This window comes from Eleutherodactylus coqui, chromosome 1, assembly GCF_035609145.1.
Source record: "Eleutherodactylus coqui strain aEleCoq1 chromosome 1, aEleCoq1.hap1, whole genome shotgun sequence".
NCBI lineage: Eukaryota > Metazoa > Chordata > Amphibia > Anura > Eleutherodactylidae > Eleutherodactylus > Eleutherodactylus coqui.
Window position 1 is genome coordinate 294,658,203 of NC_089837.1, and position 17,995 is coordinate 294,676,197.

Below are 17,995 nucleotides of genomic sequence, written 5' to 3' on the forward strand. Positions count from 1 at the left end.
TCCTGCTACTTCCAAGTCCAACATCGCCGATTACTGTATCTTCTGACTTCCCATTAAGAGCTCTATGGGGAGGACAAAATGGTGGAATGGAGGAAAGGTTTTCACGCCATCTTGACTTACAGGTAAAAAGGCCTATCTGGCGGCATCCCACTGCCTTGTGACGACTGGATTTGTCGTGGTCTTGACAATGTTTAGGGCAAAAGTCTTCTGGAACTTATTTGGGCAGTTTAAGGCATAATGTCCCAGGTTCCCACAATAAAGGCACAGATTTTCAGCATGGCACCTTTCTTTTTCAGTGGTGGAAAGGGGTTTACGGTTGACATCAACCTGCATTGGTTCTGATGCAGCTTTAGTCCTGGGGACTCAATGTGCATTGGCTGAAGAAATAGATAGGGTTGTTGCCAAAACCCCACAGTTTCTCCTTTCACTGCTCAAAAAGCCTCTGGTCTTTTCGGATGCATAGCTGAATGAAATCTTCCAGGTTGCCTGGGGTCTCCACTCTAGCAAGCTCATCCTTTACACACTCAGATAATCCCTGTCAAAATTGCCTCTGTAGAGCAGCTTAGTTCCACATGGAATCAGCCACCCAGTGACGAAATTCTGCCATGTATTCTACAATAGAGCGTCGCCATTCTCGTAGGTTATGTAATCTACCTTCGGCTGTGGCACAGCGATTCGGATCATCAAAGATTTGATCCATAGCGGTCGTGAAGGCGGTGAGGATATCGAGGAGATTACTGTCGGTCTCCACATATGACGAGGACCATAAAAGTGCCTCATTAATGAGGACGTTGATGATAAAGAATACTTTACTCCTGTCACTGTTAAACAAAGTGGGCTGAATCTGGAAATAAATACGGCATTGATTAAGGAAACCTTGGTAAAGATGACGATCCTCACTGAACTTTGCCGGCAATGGCATGCAGATATCTGAGCCTAAGTGGTACAAATCCAGACGTTACCTCTGTAAATTGGTTATCTCCTTTTGTTGATCTAGCACCAGTGTCTATAACCTGGAAAAATTATCTTGGTACAGTATATGGCACCAAGTTCTTGCAGCTTGGCGATTTGCTTCCTCAGGATGGCCACAAGGCTAAGGTCATCCAGAGAAGCTGTCCAAGGGGCTGGATGGCTCAGCAGAGAGAGCTGCAGACTGGACTACAGGAAGCCCTATATTCAATCCTTGATAGTATATGTGCAGATCTTCTGGATGGAAACCCAATTAAACATCTTGGACATATTTCACGAGGAGACCCTCCAATAGGGAAGTTATGGCTGTAGATTTATGGCATATCATTAATTTACCTACTTGTGGATACTAAACATGGTATGTATAAGATGATTAGCTTTGCAGACATGCAGTTCTGGGGGTCGCACATCAGCAGGAGGGAATGCACTGCATCTGTGGTACACTCAAAAATATAACTACTGTTGAACTGGGAGCTTTGGATGACCCATAGTGCCAATTAATAATTCCTCTTTTGATTAATAACAAAATAACAAAATGGGACCCAGATAAACATTCTTACATTCAATTGCCCACCAGCTCCAATTACAGAAAGAAATTGCCCAGAAGATCAAACCCCTCTTTGATGACGATGATTTTGTTACGTTAAGGCCGACTCTTGCTCACTTTATGGATCATCATTCTCTGTGCTTTCTAATCCCTGGCTGATTCTTTCAGTTCTTCCATGTGCATGTTTGTGTAAGCCTTGATTGTTTTCTTTATGTTGAGGTACTGCCCTATACACTCACTTCCTTTTTTAACTCTTTGGATCAACTATTCGATGTCCTCTTCACTTTCCGCGAGCAATGTTGTATCATTTGCATATCGAAGGGTGTTGATTTTCCGCCCACGCATTTTCACTCTAATTGTTGATTCATCCAGGGTGCATCATCTCATGATTGTTTAAGCATACAGAATTTACAGGGCTGGTGATAGAATGCAACCTTGTTGGACGCCTTTCTCAATCTCGAACTAGTCAGTGTTACCGACAGCTGTCCTCTTAGCTGGTGTTAAATATTCCTCCTAATTAAGAGAAGGAGGCAAGCTCAGATATCATAGTATTGTCAGATCCTGAGCTAAACACATCATATAGTACAGATTGTGTTGCTCTAAAGCCCTATGGTTACTGTATGTTTATCTGGCCTCACACGAAGAGAGGCTAAATGCTGACTTGTTTTGATAAACACTACCATGGGCTGGCATAACGTATCCAGTTAAGATGGCAATCTCATATCTGCCATGGCTTGGTCACTGTACATTCCACATGTAAGAGAGCTATAAGTGGTGTAGAAAAATGGCAGTCACCACAAGCTTTCTTGTATGTATTTGGAACCGACCAAATTGTAATGAACACCCAAAAGTAAAAGCAAAGTCATCAAGTTTGTTATTTATATATACAATACAGAGATACAGCTATAGGCTATAAATGGCTTTGTACATAAACAGATGCAAACTATTCACTTTTATTAGTACTTCTTGGTTTCCACAAGGTACAAGAGCTGTGCCAGTGACAGCAAACACACAAACTCGCAATAGCATCTGACAACAGAACACTGAAGTCTGGAAGGCAAGAAACTCCCAAGCAGCAACTGAGTACAACCGACTGATTATCAAATAGCTGAGTAGCTGTGTTTGTGTAGTCTGTACAAGTGCTGCACAGAGCTTAAGAAAATTACAAGGGTAATTGAAAACCATGATCCAGTCAGCCGCTCAAACCGAGATTACAATACCAATCTGGGATGTGAACCAACCTGTGTTGCCGACTCGTTCTCCCCTGGTGGAGCATGAGAAACCCCAGACTGTTCGTCGGTCCACTTTAACATATAATCCAGAAATCTTTCACTGCCAAAATACTCCTTATTAATAATAATACTTTATTATAATCAGTTAAAATTACCCACAATTTAAAAAACATACAAAAAATAAGTATATAAATACCAACAGATATCATAGCCATGGGTGTACAGCCAGGGAAAAAATAATAAATTACTTACAGTTTGATGGACATTATAATCGAGGTCATAAGAACATGACAACCTGCCAAAGTTTCACCCAAGGATGCTATAAACCATAAAATATCCATACATATGTGACCTGTTTTTGCTGGTCCTTATTTTTTGATTATCACCTGATGACCCTAGCAAAGAAGAATATGGGAGAAACACATCAGAGCTAGGGTGCAACAGGCTCTTGTTAGGAGGTAGCCACCATGGAGTGCGGATGCGGTGACTGCTTATCATAGCGACTGCTCCACAGTTAGGTAGGGGTCCCACAGTGAACCAAATATAGTCATCCTTCCATGTCTCAGCCCTGTGTCTCTGCTTATTGGGGTATCATGAGGATCATATGGTTTCTGGCCTTCTTAGGCAAGACTTTTGCAGACTGCCATGTTCTTATGACCTTGGTTATGAGATCCAACAAACTGTAAGTTGTTTATTTATTATTGGTTCCCAGCTTGTATTTCCGGCAGCGGAATCCAGTCGTGCCCGTGGACATGGACAGGAAAATACATTTTCTTACCTATCTAGATCCAGGGCGGGTCTCCTTTGTGCCAGCCGGATCCCTTTTCTTCAGCACGGCGGATGCGTCCGGTTGCTCTGGGGACGTGTCGGAAGCATGTGCAGTGCAATTTATTATTTTTTTTTTTATCTCCTGCTTTCCCGTGAATCCATGGCACATCCACAGTCACAGCGGTGGCTGTGCCATGGATTGGACGGCTTCCATTGACTTCAACGGAAGTCGTCCCGCGGGATCTGTGCGTGCTGGGAAAAAAAATCCCATCTGCATGCTTTAAATTGCCATGCGGATGCTGATACATTCCTGTGGGCGGCTAGAGTCTCCGTGTGGGAGACTCGTGCAGATTTTATTATTAAGATCTGCCCGTGGACATTGGGCTATCTATTGGTATTTATGATTTGGATGTTTTTCATTGTGGGTAATTTTTAATGATTCTAATATAGTTTTTAATAAGGGGAATTTTTGCAGTGATAGTTGGCTTGGCAATTGATTTATTTGATTATTAGAGTAGGAATAATTTTCTGTGTCATGGTGAATGATCGGCATCCCACACGCTAAATAGGGAATCTGTTGCTAAAATCTAAATCCCAACCATGACAGCTTGCCCTTCCATTCATGCAGATTTTTTTCACAAGCATGTATATGAGATTTTGTAAAACTATATTCACATAAATTACGGGACTTTTGTTGCAGATTTTTATTGCACTTAATACTGTCCTCTGGATCAACAAGGGGAGGTGGAAACAGGCTGAACAGGAAGGACATTGTCTTCTTTCAGCTTAACGTACTATGTTACATGTATGCAGCCAAGGTCAGAAGGCTGGATTTCATTATGCCAAGAAGCATTGCGGTGGCTTATTCCTCTCTTACTATGGCAGTAAACATGCATGCAAGCATCTGTGCGTCTATATAAGAATCAGAGGAGATCACATGTATATTTATGGGAGAGTCAGATGAAATGATGAGCAACTTTGCAGGATGTATTGCTAGCTGTTTATCTTCCAGCTATACAATTCTGAACTAGTTATTATTAGGAAATTAAATAGTACCAGTGTTTCTGGTGGCGGCACACAGCTTTGCTGCATGTACATCACATACAGCTCTGCGGTATTATTGTATCTTGATGCCACCGGAAGCTAGGGGTTTGCCAGGAATTCCATGGACTAATGCCACTGCCACACCCCTAGCTTCCGATTGGCTGAATAGCTGCAGGTCCTGGAAGGTGCTTGGAAGGCCATGATTTCCCCTCCTGGATCAGTTCACTAAGCCCTCCTCGGACACCTGTCTTGGCCTTGGTCCCCTGGCTGCTGTCCTGCTGTGAGTAGTATGCTACTACTAGTAGTAGTGTGCTACTACTCCCCCTTCCTACCTGCCAGTGCTCACTCATGGCCCGATGGCTGTTCTCCCGCTCCGTCACTCATGGGATCCGCTGTCCCTCTGCCTAAACCGCCGCCGCCTCTGCCGGCAGTGCCGCTCACGATGGTTGTGGGCACCTGTGCCAGCAGTGCAGCTCCTGCTGTTTGCTGGAGCCTCTGATGGCGGTCGTGCTCCCGCTCTTTGTCTAGTCCTGCTGCTGTGTCCCAATGGCACTTGAGGTATTGTAGAGGGCGGTGCTTTCAGGCTCACCGCTGTGCTCCGGCACCTGTGGCTGTGGTTCTGCCGCTCCCCCGGTATGGCCTCCCTGCTGCTAAACCGCTTTGCGCTTTAGCACAGAGGGGGGTGCCGCCTTTTGGGGCACCTGCGGGGAAGGCCTTTGCCTTCGCTGTCTGCTATTAAAATGCATTGAGCTGGAGGATAAACTTACTGGAGCCCAGTCAGCTCCCCAGCCAATCATGTACAGGGGGCGTCACCCTCCTGTCAATCTTGACTTCACCAGTACTTCCTGGTGGCGTCAAGATACATTAATACCCAGCTCTGCTATAGAAATTCAGCATACAACAGGAATGAAAAGCAGCACAGCAGAGTCCTGCACACACTGATCACCCCCTGCTCATGTGACCCCAGATTACTCCCACACTGGTGACTGATCACATGATGGTGACATCATGACCGATCCTGTAAGCACACGGCTGCTGTAGGTGTTCATTAGTATTCCATCCCCTACAAACCTCCTGTGGCTTCAGTTGCTATGGAATACTAAGGAACACATAGCCAGACAGCAGCAGTGTGCTTACAGGAACTTTGATGACATCACCGTCATGTCAATGGGGGCAGATCATATAACTCACTGACTTTGGATAAAGAACCTTTGATGACATCACCGTCATGTGATTAGGGGCGGAGCATGTAACTCACTCCCTCTTGCTCCGCCTCTAATCATTCAGAGTGAATTACATGCTCCACCCCTAATCACGTGGCAATGACATCATCACAGGCCCTTCATCTGAAGGTCATCCCAATTGAGTGAGATATGCATCCCCTACGAACCCCCCGCAGCCTCAGTTGCTATGGAATAGGACCTGTGATGATGTCACCATCATGTGATCAGGGGTGGAGCATGTAACTCACTGACTCGGGATGAAGGACCTTTGATGATGTCACCACCATGTGTTCAGGGGCAGAGCACGTAACTCACTCACGCACGGATGGACAAGTGGTCGTTAGTAGTTTGAGGGATTTGGGTGATAACTGTTTAATTTTTAATTTGTCTGTACCACGAAAAAGCATACTGGTGTTCCCATTTTCATCACTTCACGTCAAATCACATTGTTCTGGAATTTATGGCAAAAAAACTGATATGGGGGGCATCTTTCACTTCTAATCCCTTAAAGGTTCCCAGTCAAACATAGTTACTTTTTTTGTTAATATATATACAGTACACTGATAGAGAAACAATAAGGCCCTTAAAGTGGTATCCTGAGCTTTTTTAACTGATGACCTATGCCCTGGATAGTTCATCAGTAGTTGATGGATTGAGGTACACTAGGACCCCTGCCCACCAGTGGATCATCTGGCCCACTGTCAGTGCAGCAGGCCGACCTTGTCACCAGTGGTCAGATGAGGAAGTTAGAGCACCAACTTCACTCCCATTAAAATCAGTCGAAGCACCGTGCTTCTCAAACACTTCCTGCTCAGAACCATGGTTAGGACATCACATCCTGTCCTGATAAGGAAGTGTAAGAGAAATATGGCGCTCCCACTGATTTCAATGGGAGTGAATCCGGCACTCTGACTTCCTCCTCTGACCAATGGTGACAATGTCCAGCCTGCTGCACTGACAATGAGCTGGACAATCAACTAATCTGAGTGGCAGACTCCCATCCATCAACTACTGATGATCTATCCAGGGAATAGGTCAGCAGTTAAAAATGCCCAGAATACTGCTTTAATAAACATACCTCTTTTTTTGAGGCTTCAAACACATCGTGTGTCATTTTGATTGTTCCAAATTAACTCCTATGTGAGGATTTTAAAAATTAAACATAGATCGACAGGTTCTAAACACACTCCCTGTCCATGAATAATGCTTACACCTTTATTCTTGCCTTGGCTTTTTATATAATCTGAGCAGGGAATAAGTGGCATTCAGGATTAAGATAAACAGTTTATTAAAATGCAAGCAGACAAGCAGTCTATTATTATTCTCTGCTTCAGCGAACGCCTTTTTAGGGATAGGGGAAAGATTCTTGGGGTAGATTATACAAGAATCAGAAAAATCAGGTCATTTTCTTACTGTATGTCAGTTGACTGACTAAATTCTGTTCATTCATTATCTGTTGACATCTGGTAATGCTATAGGAGAAAAGAATAGTAACGTGTGGACATTTCATTTACAGGCATAAACTAGGAGCCCTTTTTAATTATTAAAATGTCCACAGGATGTCGTAAATGTCTGATAGGTGCTGGTAACCCCTTTGGAATCTTCTACCTATCTTCTGCAAAGTGAAGCAACCACCCTTTAAGCATTCTCTAATTCAGCAACTTCATCAATGTGATATTTCCTTTTCAGATACTTTAAGTTGACTACCCACTACAGTTTTTTTTCACTGCGAAATTTGCAGCGTTTTTCTTTCTGCAGTGGTCTATGTGACTTTTAATGTTAAAATCGCGATTTCGTGGTGAATTGCGATTTTAACATTACAAGTCCCATAGACCCCTGCAGAAAAAAAAACGCAGCAAATTTCGCAGTGAAAAAAAACTGTAGTGGGTAGTCACCCTAAGGCTGGGTTCACACAGGGCGCATTTGGCCACGGCAAATCTGCCTGCGGCCTCTAATCTCGGTATTAGTCAGCCATGTGGATGAGATTTCTCAGAAACCTCGTCCACACAGGATGGCCAATCCGCTGCGGTAAGTTCGGCTGAAACCGCGGCTGCGGCCGCCGCAGCCGTGGTTTCAGAAGATGCAGCATGTCTATTTACCTTTCCTTTTTTGTTTATTTTCATCACGGCCACGCTCTCCTCTATGGGAGCGCCGGCCGCAACGGAAAAGCGAGCAGCCGGGCCGCTTCAAAGCCGCCGCGGCTTAAACCGCAGCGGTTCTCCCGGCGGACATCTCGCGGTGTTTGCTGCGGCCAAACCGTGAGATTTCTGACGGGAATACGCCTAGTGTGAACCCAGCCTTAGGGCTAACACCCACTGGCGATATTTTCTTTCTTGCGCTGTGAGAGCATGTGAAAACTGTCACCTCGCAGCGCAAGAAAGACGCCGAAATAAGACCGGCATATCGCCAGTCTTTTCAATGGGGCCAGTGGCAGTAGCGCTGCCACTGCCGATCCCATTGTAAGCAGTGCTTTCTGGCAAGCCCCGCAGTATGATTATCCGGGAAGGGCTTGAAATATAAGCCCTTCCCTGAAAATCATCAATAAGTGGTAAAATAATTTTTTTTTAAATTACTCACCTCTCCGCCGCTCGTCCTCCGGCTGGCTCCCCAGCACTGCTGTCCAGCACTTTCAGCAGGCGGAGTTGCCTCCTAAAAGGGCTGTGCTGATTGGCTGAGGGCTCAGCCAATAGCAGCTAGTGCTTAGCTATTGGCTGAGCGCTCAGCCAATTACAGATAGTATTTAGCTATTCATTCATGAATGACTAGCTAAGCTCTATCTGTGACAGCTGTGGCAGAAGTTCGTGGTATTCTTCCTATGTTTTCAATGGGGCTAGCGCTGGTGCCGCTGGCCCCATTGAAAACACTGGCGATGTTCCAGCGATTTACCAGCGTTTTTCTCGCACTGTGCTGCAAGGCTTTTCACTTACTCTCGCAGCGCAGTGGAGAAAAAAACGCCAGTGGGTGTCCACCCTTACACAGAGGCCTAACATTACTAACTCATGTAAGAGTGTAGTTATTAAAGTGGTCACTAGAGGACAAAATTATAGAAGGCTGTAGTGGGGTAAGCGTGGAACCCAGAGAAAAGACGACTTATCCATCTAGATGTTGCACTTGGTCAAATTTGAACCTACAACTCCAGCACTCAAAGCAGCAGTGCTAACAACTGAGCCACCTCACTGCTCCAGAGGTAGAAAAGAAGAACGACAAAAATAAACACGAAGTGAACATAAAAAAACAAGGGCAAAATCTGGTAGTTGTTTTTATGTTCCCTTTGTGTTCATTCTTTCTGTTCTGGAGCAGAAAGGACACGTGTGGTGGCTCAGTTGTGTCTTGCCACTTTGATTAACCCCTTAGTGACGGAGCTTTTTTGCTTTTTTCCATTTTTGTTTTTTCCTACTCCCTTTTAAAAAATCGTAGCTCCTTTATTTTTACGGAATGAGTTGTATTTTTCAATGGCACTATTTATTGTACCATATAATTTACTGAAAAACCTTTTAAAAATTCTTAGCGGAGAGAAATGGAAAAAAAACGACATTCCACCATCCTTCGGTGCGTCCTGTTTCTACAGCACACAAATTCCAACAAAAACGACCTGATATTTTTATTCTATGGGTCAGTACGATTGCTACGATACCAAACTTGTATAGTATTTTTTTTGCTGTAGTACTTTTATTTCTTTTTTTTAAGATATTTATTTTTTTTCAATTATTTTCTGCGGTCATTTTGTGCGCGCAATACCTTTTTTATTTTTTCGTCTGTTGAGCAAGAGCTCATTTTTTGCGGGATGTCCTGAAGTTTCCGATAGTATCAATTTGGAATACATATGACTTTTTGATCGCTTTCTATTGCGTTTTTTCTTGGAGACGGGGTAACTAAAAAAGTGTATTTCTGGCGTTCTTTATTTTTTTTTCAGACGACGTTCACCGTGTGGGAAAAATAATGCACTACTTTGATAGATTGGACTTTTACGGACGCGGCGATATCAAATACATATTTTTATTTTATGATTTTGATTTTTTAATAATGGATATGGCAAAAGGGGGGTGATTTAAACTTTTATAACTTTTTTTTTTTTAACAATTAAAAAAACTTTATTGATTATTTTTTTTACATTACTTTGAAGTCCCCCTGGGGTACTTTAACATGCGATGCTTTGATCGCTCCTGCAGTATGACGTAATGCTATAGCATTACGTCATACTGCTTTTTTACAGGCAGTCTTTCAAGCCACCCTGTGTGGATGGCTTGATAGGCAGTCTGCTAAGGCAGCCCTGGGGCCATTCATTAGGCCCCCGGCTGCCATGACACCTGCACGGCTCCCCCGATCTCACCGCTGGGGGGCCGTGCGGGACCCCCGAACAGCGTTCGGGGGATTTAAATGCCGCTGTCAGAATTGACAGCGGCATTTAAAGGGTTAACGGCCGAGCGCAGCTATTGCCCGCGGGTGTCAGCTGTAATAAACAGCTGATGCCCGCGCTGTATGGAGGGAGATAGCGCCGCTACCTCCCTCCATACACGTCCTGCAACAGCAGGACATAGTTTTACGATAGGGCTGTCACTAAGGGGTTAATAAGGGCCATATGCGGTCCATGTGTAGTCTGTTTTTTAACCCCTTAGTGACCACCCCATAGACTTTTTACATCCTGGCTAAGTGGGCTTTAATCCTCTGGGCCGTAAAAACATGCTTTCTCTGGGGATTAAAGCCCTGCAGGCTGTGGACATGATAGCTTCATGCTGACGGCTGACGGAAGTAGCCAACAACCTGGAGCTGTCACGGGGGGGCTGCGGGTGGCCTTTCTCCCTGGTAATGCGAACAGCATTTTCCATTGGATAACGCAGATCACGAAAAAGTAAACAGTAAGTGAAAAAAGTTAAAGTTTCAGCTACCCCCATGGAGCAAATCCATGAGGGCAGCTGAGCATACTCACCCCTGTCCTCCGTGATGTCTCATGGCGATCTGGTCTAATAAGGACCTGACGCCACCTTCTGCGCATGTGTGCCAGACTATGATGTCACGCACAGAAAGCCGGGGCAATTTAAAATCTCCCGGCTACAGAAGGTAGCTGGGAGGCAGGAGATTTCACCGGACAGCGCCACGACCAGACTCACAGCTGGGATCCGCAAGCGGAAAACACATGCAGTCGCATGAACCCATTGTTATTCAGATCAGTACCTGTAATAGGTAATTTACAAAAAGTCCCCGGGAACGCTCGTCTTTCTGCAGTTTCAGGAGCAGCTTGTTAAGCGCCTCCTGTCTGAGACCGCTGCACCCCAGCAAGCTTATGAAGCCTCACAGAGCACCACTTTTTATACTCCATCCCTGCTGCTGAGGTCAAGAAATACCCCCCAAAAAAGCATGGGAGGAGGAGGGATACCCGGTTTTATTGTCCCATGTGCCTATCCCAACCAGGCCTCTGTAATTACCTTTGTTTTCAGACATACCATGCAGTTTACAATATTTCTTTTATCTAAGATTTAGGGAATGCCAAAAAGGAGGGAGAAGGAGGGGAATATTTTTAGGGAATCAATTTATTTTCTGTACAAGTGAGTAATTTTCCGCACAAGTGGGCCTGCAATTTATTCAGTTGTGCCCTGAAATCCAATGGGAGTTCCCTTTCATTGCAGGCCTAGCCATGTGTCCAGTAAGTAGATTGGGCTACAATTGGTATGTTTCTGAACACGGGACAAACAGGGGCATCCATTTTGGAGGTGAAAGTCTTCATTCATAAGTGTGCTGTACAAAAAAACTGTTTTTAAAATGACACAATTCACAAAAAATGCATTGCTCAGATTCATTCAAAAACTGTGGAGTTAAAATACGCAGTACACCCCTCGATGAATGCGTTAAGGGGTCTAGTTTTGAAAGTAGGGTCATTTATGGGGGTTCTCCATCGCTTTGGCAGCTCAAGGGCTCTATAACTGGGCAATGGGGCCTAGAACAGCTTCAAGCTAAATTTCTGTTCTGAAAGCCATAGGCTATTCCTTTCATTTTGGCCCCCATGTGCATACAGACATACGATTAGGGCCACAATGCATGTGTTTCTGAACACAGGACAAACAGGGATATCTATTTTGGGGTGTAAAATCTCATTTTCATGTCCACTATAGAGAAAAATTGCCTTTAAAATGACATATTTGCAGAAATATGACATTTTATTTTATCTCCTCTAAATTGTATTAACTCCTGAAAAAGGAATAGATTAAGGCCCAATGTCGACTTGCACGCACACATTCCACTGCAGAATCCAGCAGCAGAATCTAGCCGTGCCTGCAGGCATGGACAGAAAAAGACCTTACCTGTACATATCAAGTGCAGGTCTCCTCCGTGGCGTTCTTGAGCGTCGGACGTGTCGGACGCATGTGCAGTGCAATTATTTTTTTTTGTAAATCTCCTACTTTCCCGCGAACTGTGGCACGTCCACAGTGTCGGCTGTGGCTGTGCCGCAGATCAGAATGCTTCCATTGATTGCAGGTTTCTTCCAGCGCGTGTGATACGCACGCCGGGAAAATAACTCACATCCACATGCTTAAAATTAAGGGGTTAATCAGACACCAAATGAAAGAAAAAACTGCTGGTTTGCTAGAGGATTAGCTTGTCTTCATGCAAATCCATGTACTTTCTATGCTTAGGAGTCCAGTGGGCGGTGCTACTCAGTAGTTGATAGTTATCTCTGTATGCACAGTCACATAAGGAGTTAGCAGCACCCTCTCCTGCTTCAGGCAGTTGCCCGAACGCATTTGGTTTTGTGCCAAGCAAACAGAATGGCAAAGGAATGATTAAATCATTGGAAGTACGGAGAGCTACCTAAGACTGACATCAAATTTTTTTAATGCTGTGTCTTTGTAATTTTTTAACTGTAAAAAATGGCGCACAAAAAAAGTTCTGCTTTTTATTGAGAAGAAACAAGTACTGGGTACTTCCATTTGTACCTTCCATTTGCATATTTAGGAAAAACTACAGGTATCATTCAAAAAACACGAGATTATTCTTGGGTTTTTATGTTCACAAAAAATGGCAGAAAAAAAGAGGAAGTGTAAATATAGCCTTATACATAATTACATTGAAAAATGGCTGTTTCAATCAATTTAGAACACTACAATGGACTTACAAAATGGGGAAAAGATGAAACTATTTACCCAAAGAACAATTGGAAAAGTTCAGTGAGAATAGTTTCAGCTAATACTTTGCTGTTCTCTTCTCATGGCTATTTCCCTTTCGCTTGGCGTTGGCTCACCTTCTACACATAATCGTTGTAAACAGGCTGCAGGGATTGAGGAGAGGTGGAACATGGAACAGATGGGAGTTGCAGGTGGCAATGGATCGTGAAAAATAGGGCGGTTTTTCAGCAAATAGCAGAAGGACATAGGAAGTAGGCAAGGGCTGCAGATTAGAAACACTGATCCATCCTGTTATAGCAGATGCTGCGGGATAATTATTTGGATTTATACAAAGGCAATTTGGATTTCAGCAGAATCAATATTATTAATAAATATTAAGAGCAGACACTCAACAAGCTGCACTAAGGACTCTGAAGTCCTGCATGAATAGTGTTATATATGTTTCTGGGGGTCAATAATAATCCTATAAATATGACACAACACACCATAAAATGCGCAGATCAGCCTCACATATAGTCTCTTACTGTCTTCACTAGATCTTGTGTGGCACCGCACTCCAGCGTCCATACGCTTGACCAGAGGATGCTGTAGCACTCAATGGTAATGAAATAACAGAACTTTACATGATCAGTCCAATACATGAAATCAGTCAAAGGGCACTTGTGGGCAAGGGCATGACTAGGTGTCAAAGGGACCATAACTGCATCAGTGATGAAGGGATCATAGTAGTGTCACATAGCATATCCAGTACACAATAGAAAACCCCTTTGTTTTTTCTCCAGTCTCTTGGCCATATACTATATGCTATGGCTACTAAAGCATTAGTCATGCCCATACTGATAGGGGACCTGCCAGCTTGTAAAAAAAATAGGTTAGTAGAGTAAAAGTATATTAGTTACAACTTAAGTACCGAAGTTATCAGCTTGAGGTCTTAAAATGATACATAGGTAGCAAACGTTAACTTGTTGATTGCTACATCTGTTTATCATTACTTTTTGAGTGATGTTCACTTGGCAGTACTTCTGCTCTGTTAGGATGGAGCTACCATCCATTACACTATGTTAGCTGCTCTAACTTTTGGAAGCTTGATGTATCATGAAACTTATCTCCTTTGTTATAGATAACTCTGGTTGCTGCTTATATCCCCATTCTTTACACTTCAACTCTGCCAGCTCACATTGGCTTCTGTGTTCAAGCACAAGCTCGCCAGGGTGTCAGTGCATGGAGAACTGCTTTTCATTACAGTAAGGATAGAATAATTATAGAATATATTGAACTAAACTACCTCTGAGAGCAACAGCAAATGGGTAACTGCAATGCTTATAAAAATGAGCCGTAGTAAGGGGAAATCCTGCAGATTTGCTTTAATTCTCGATTGAAATTGTTATGAGGCGCATGTGGCTATTGCATTGTTTTCAGAGAAAATGATAGACGATCCTCAGGAATCATGATCAAGGAAATATAATGAGGGAAAAAAGAGTAGATATAGTGAAGATAGCCAAAGGCAGAAAGACAAAGATAAAGCAACTGAGATTGAAATAAAATATACAAAGAACACTGGGGATATACAGAAGGAAAAAAACCATAAAGCGCAAGCTGAAACAAAATCTTACAATGTATGAGATGAAAGGATACAAGTCAGAAGTAAAAGGTTAATTACTTGCATCTTCTAACATTTGCATATATTGGCAGCATGTTTATTGTCACACGCCTGTCAGATTACACATATTGCATGTTCCAAAAATGTACTGATGCCAGCTAATTAAATGAAAAGAAAGAAACATACTGCTCAGTAGGGTGCTGGCAGAATGCCAGTTTAAACTTTTGCTATCAGAGGGTGCAATCAGGAAGCATATGCTTAACCCATTCACCAAAACACTAGAAAAAAGCTATGCTAGATGTGAGTCAGTGCAATTACTGTACATTTTAATAGGCATTGCATATATACATATATAATATGTATACTGTCTTGGGTCACACGTTGGGCACCACCAAACAGTAGAGTACATTTCTTAAAGTTATATAGTCATATAATCTGGCATATTTTGTATATGATGCTTGGGGGTACTGTTTACTGCTGTTATTTGTCAAAAGGAAATTTATATAATCTGAACTTTACAAAGGTGTTTAAATAACCTCTGCTAGGAGGTGGAGATTTGTCATTTGTCACTACCTATCAGCACTATAAACTAAATTATGGTGCTCAAAGGACATGACAAACAATGCATTTATTATACTCACCTGCTCTAAATTCCCACGCTGCAACCCATGGAAGTTGGTGCAGTGCAGAAGACTCATCTCTACAGGTTATGTGTGCTCACTCCTATAGAGAATAATGGGAGCGTGCATGAACAACCTGCAGAGGCGATTCCATTGCACTGTCCACACACCGACTTCTATGTCTGGAGGAGAGAGTGAGTGTGGGAACAAGTATAAAAAATACATACTAGGACTCTTAAGAATGATGTTGAAAAGGACGAACTTTCAAATTCCTATTTTGTATCTGTTCTCTCTCAGAAAGTAAATGGAACATCAACTGATCTTGCCTGTGCTATTGAGTGAATAAAAGAATGCAGGCTATCTATAAGCCGAGAGATGGGGAGGGAACACTTAGCTAACTTAAATTAATTCAAGTCTCAAGGTCCAGATGAATTACATCCTAGGATGCTAAAGGAAGCAGTAGAGGTCATTGCTGAACCACTCGCCATAATCTTTGAAAAGTCCTGAAGAACAGGAGAAGTCAAAGAAGATTAGAAAAGAGTAAATGTTGTCCCTATCTTCAAAAAAGGGAAGAAGGTGGATCCAGGAAACTACAGATCTGTGAGCCTGACTTCTATATCGGGAAAGATGTTTGTACAAATTGTTAAACAGCATGTATGGAAGTACTTGGATAAAAATGGAGTAATTAACCAGAGCCAGCATGGGTTTGTAACAAACAAGTCATGCCAGACGAATCTAATTTTCTTCTATGACAGAATCACCAACTGTGTTGATCAGGGAAATGCGGTGAATATAGTATATCTTGACTTTAGTAAAGCATTTGACAAAGTATCTCTCATACCATACTTATTGAAAAAATGACCAAATATGGCATTGACAACGCAACTATTAGGTGGATTCACAACTGGCTGAGTGATTGTACTCAAAGAGTGGTCATAAATGGCTGCACATCCAAGTGGAAGAATGTATCAAGTGGGGTACCACAAGGCTCTGTCCTAGGCCCAGTGTTGTTCAACATTTTTATAAATGATCTGGAGGAGAAAATTGATAAGAAACTGATCAAATTTGCCGACGACACAAAGCTAGGAGGGATAGCTAACACTAGGGAAGAGAGAGAGTATTCAAAAAGATCTAGTCAAGCTTGAACAGTAGGAGGCGACTAACAGAATGGTATTTAACAAGGAGAAATACAAATTCCTACATCTGGGCAAGAAAAATGAAAAAACGCACATACAGAATTGGAGAAATTGGGCTAAGCAGCAGCACATGTGAAAAAGATTTGGGTATACTAATAGATCATAGACTGAACATGAGTCAACAATGTGATGCAGAAGCCAAAAAGGCAAACACAATTCTGGGATGTATTAAGAGAAGAATAGAGTCTAGATCACGTGAGGTAATTATCTCCTTCTCAAGAAGGCTGAGAGGAGACTTAATAGCTGTCTACAAATATCTGAAAGGCTGTCACAGTGCAGAGGGATCAGCCCTATTCGCATTTACACAGAGAAAGACTAGAAGCAATGGGATAAAACTGAAAGAAAGAACAGACAAATTAGATATTAGAAAAAACTTTCTGACAATGAGGGTGAGCAATGAGTGGAACAGGTTATAACTGGAGGTGGTGAGATCTCCTTCAATGGAAGTGTTCAAACAAAGGCTGGACAAATATCTCTCTGGAATGATTTAGTGAATCCTGCACTAAGCAGGGGGTTGGACCTGATGACCCTGGAGGTCCCTTCCAACTCTACCATTCTATGATTCTATGATTCCTCGGTACCTGCCTTATGAGCATCATAACCTACTTTAAAGTTCTTATAGGTGGTGACAAGTCCCTTTTAAAGCCTTATATATAGGTTCAGAGTGGCCCATTAAGGAGATGTTGAATCCAATGAAGCAAGATGTGGACTCATTTTCAATTAATCACAGTGTCCCATAAACAGCCACTCCTCCAGCACTCATCTGAATCTATTGCATCTTGGTCACTTATGTATCCATATATTAAAGGGAACCTGTGAGGTTCTATATAACTAAGTTTATAGGCTCATAATACAGCAGCTGCAGAGTCCAGAGGTGTGCTTTATATAGTTGCCTGTTTTCCTGTTCCATCATTATGCACCCAGGAAGCCATAGCTCAGTCCATGCATCAGACTCATCTTTGTATTCAGTACTCGAGCATGTACAATGGTGGAAGGAAGTCCTCCCACTGAAGCTCAAGCAGCCAAGCCTCTCCAGTCACATGAGAACACTCAAAGAATGGAAAGCTGGAATCTCGTGGAAATGTGACTTGCTTTTTTTTTGCTTGTGCCATATATAGTACAGGATAAGATGAGACGGAGAACGCGTTTCAAACCTTAACCAGGTTCTTGTTCACTTCATCAGTGTTACCTTACACTTCTTTTTAAAAACATGTGACATTACACATTAAAAACATACACCTGAAAATTAACCCCCGCTTTGCCTAGGAATGTTCTTATTTGGAAAGAAACCACTGGGACTGGGCGGTGTAGCTGGAAATAAGGAAAAAGTCTTGCGGTAGCGGAATCAGTGCAGAGACATCAGGCAAGGTGAGATAACTCCTTTTTTCCTTCACTCTCCAGACACATACCCTGCCTCCCTCCTGCTGATGTAGCTGGAGGGAAGAGTTTGACAGGTGCTCCAAGCTGTGAAGGTAAAATATCCCCCACCACCCATAGCCATACCACGCCTGAGCTGAAAAGAAAGTGAACTACCGTGTTTCCCCCGAAAATAAGTCCTACCCTGATTTTTTAGGGATTTTCCGGGAGGCTTGAAAGATAAGCCATACCCCGAAAATAAGCCCTATCTGGATTACTTTTTTTAAAAAAGGAATACTCTACCTAGCCTGTGCGGTCTGGG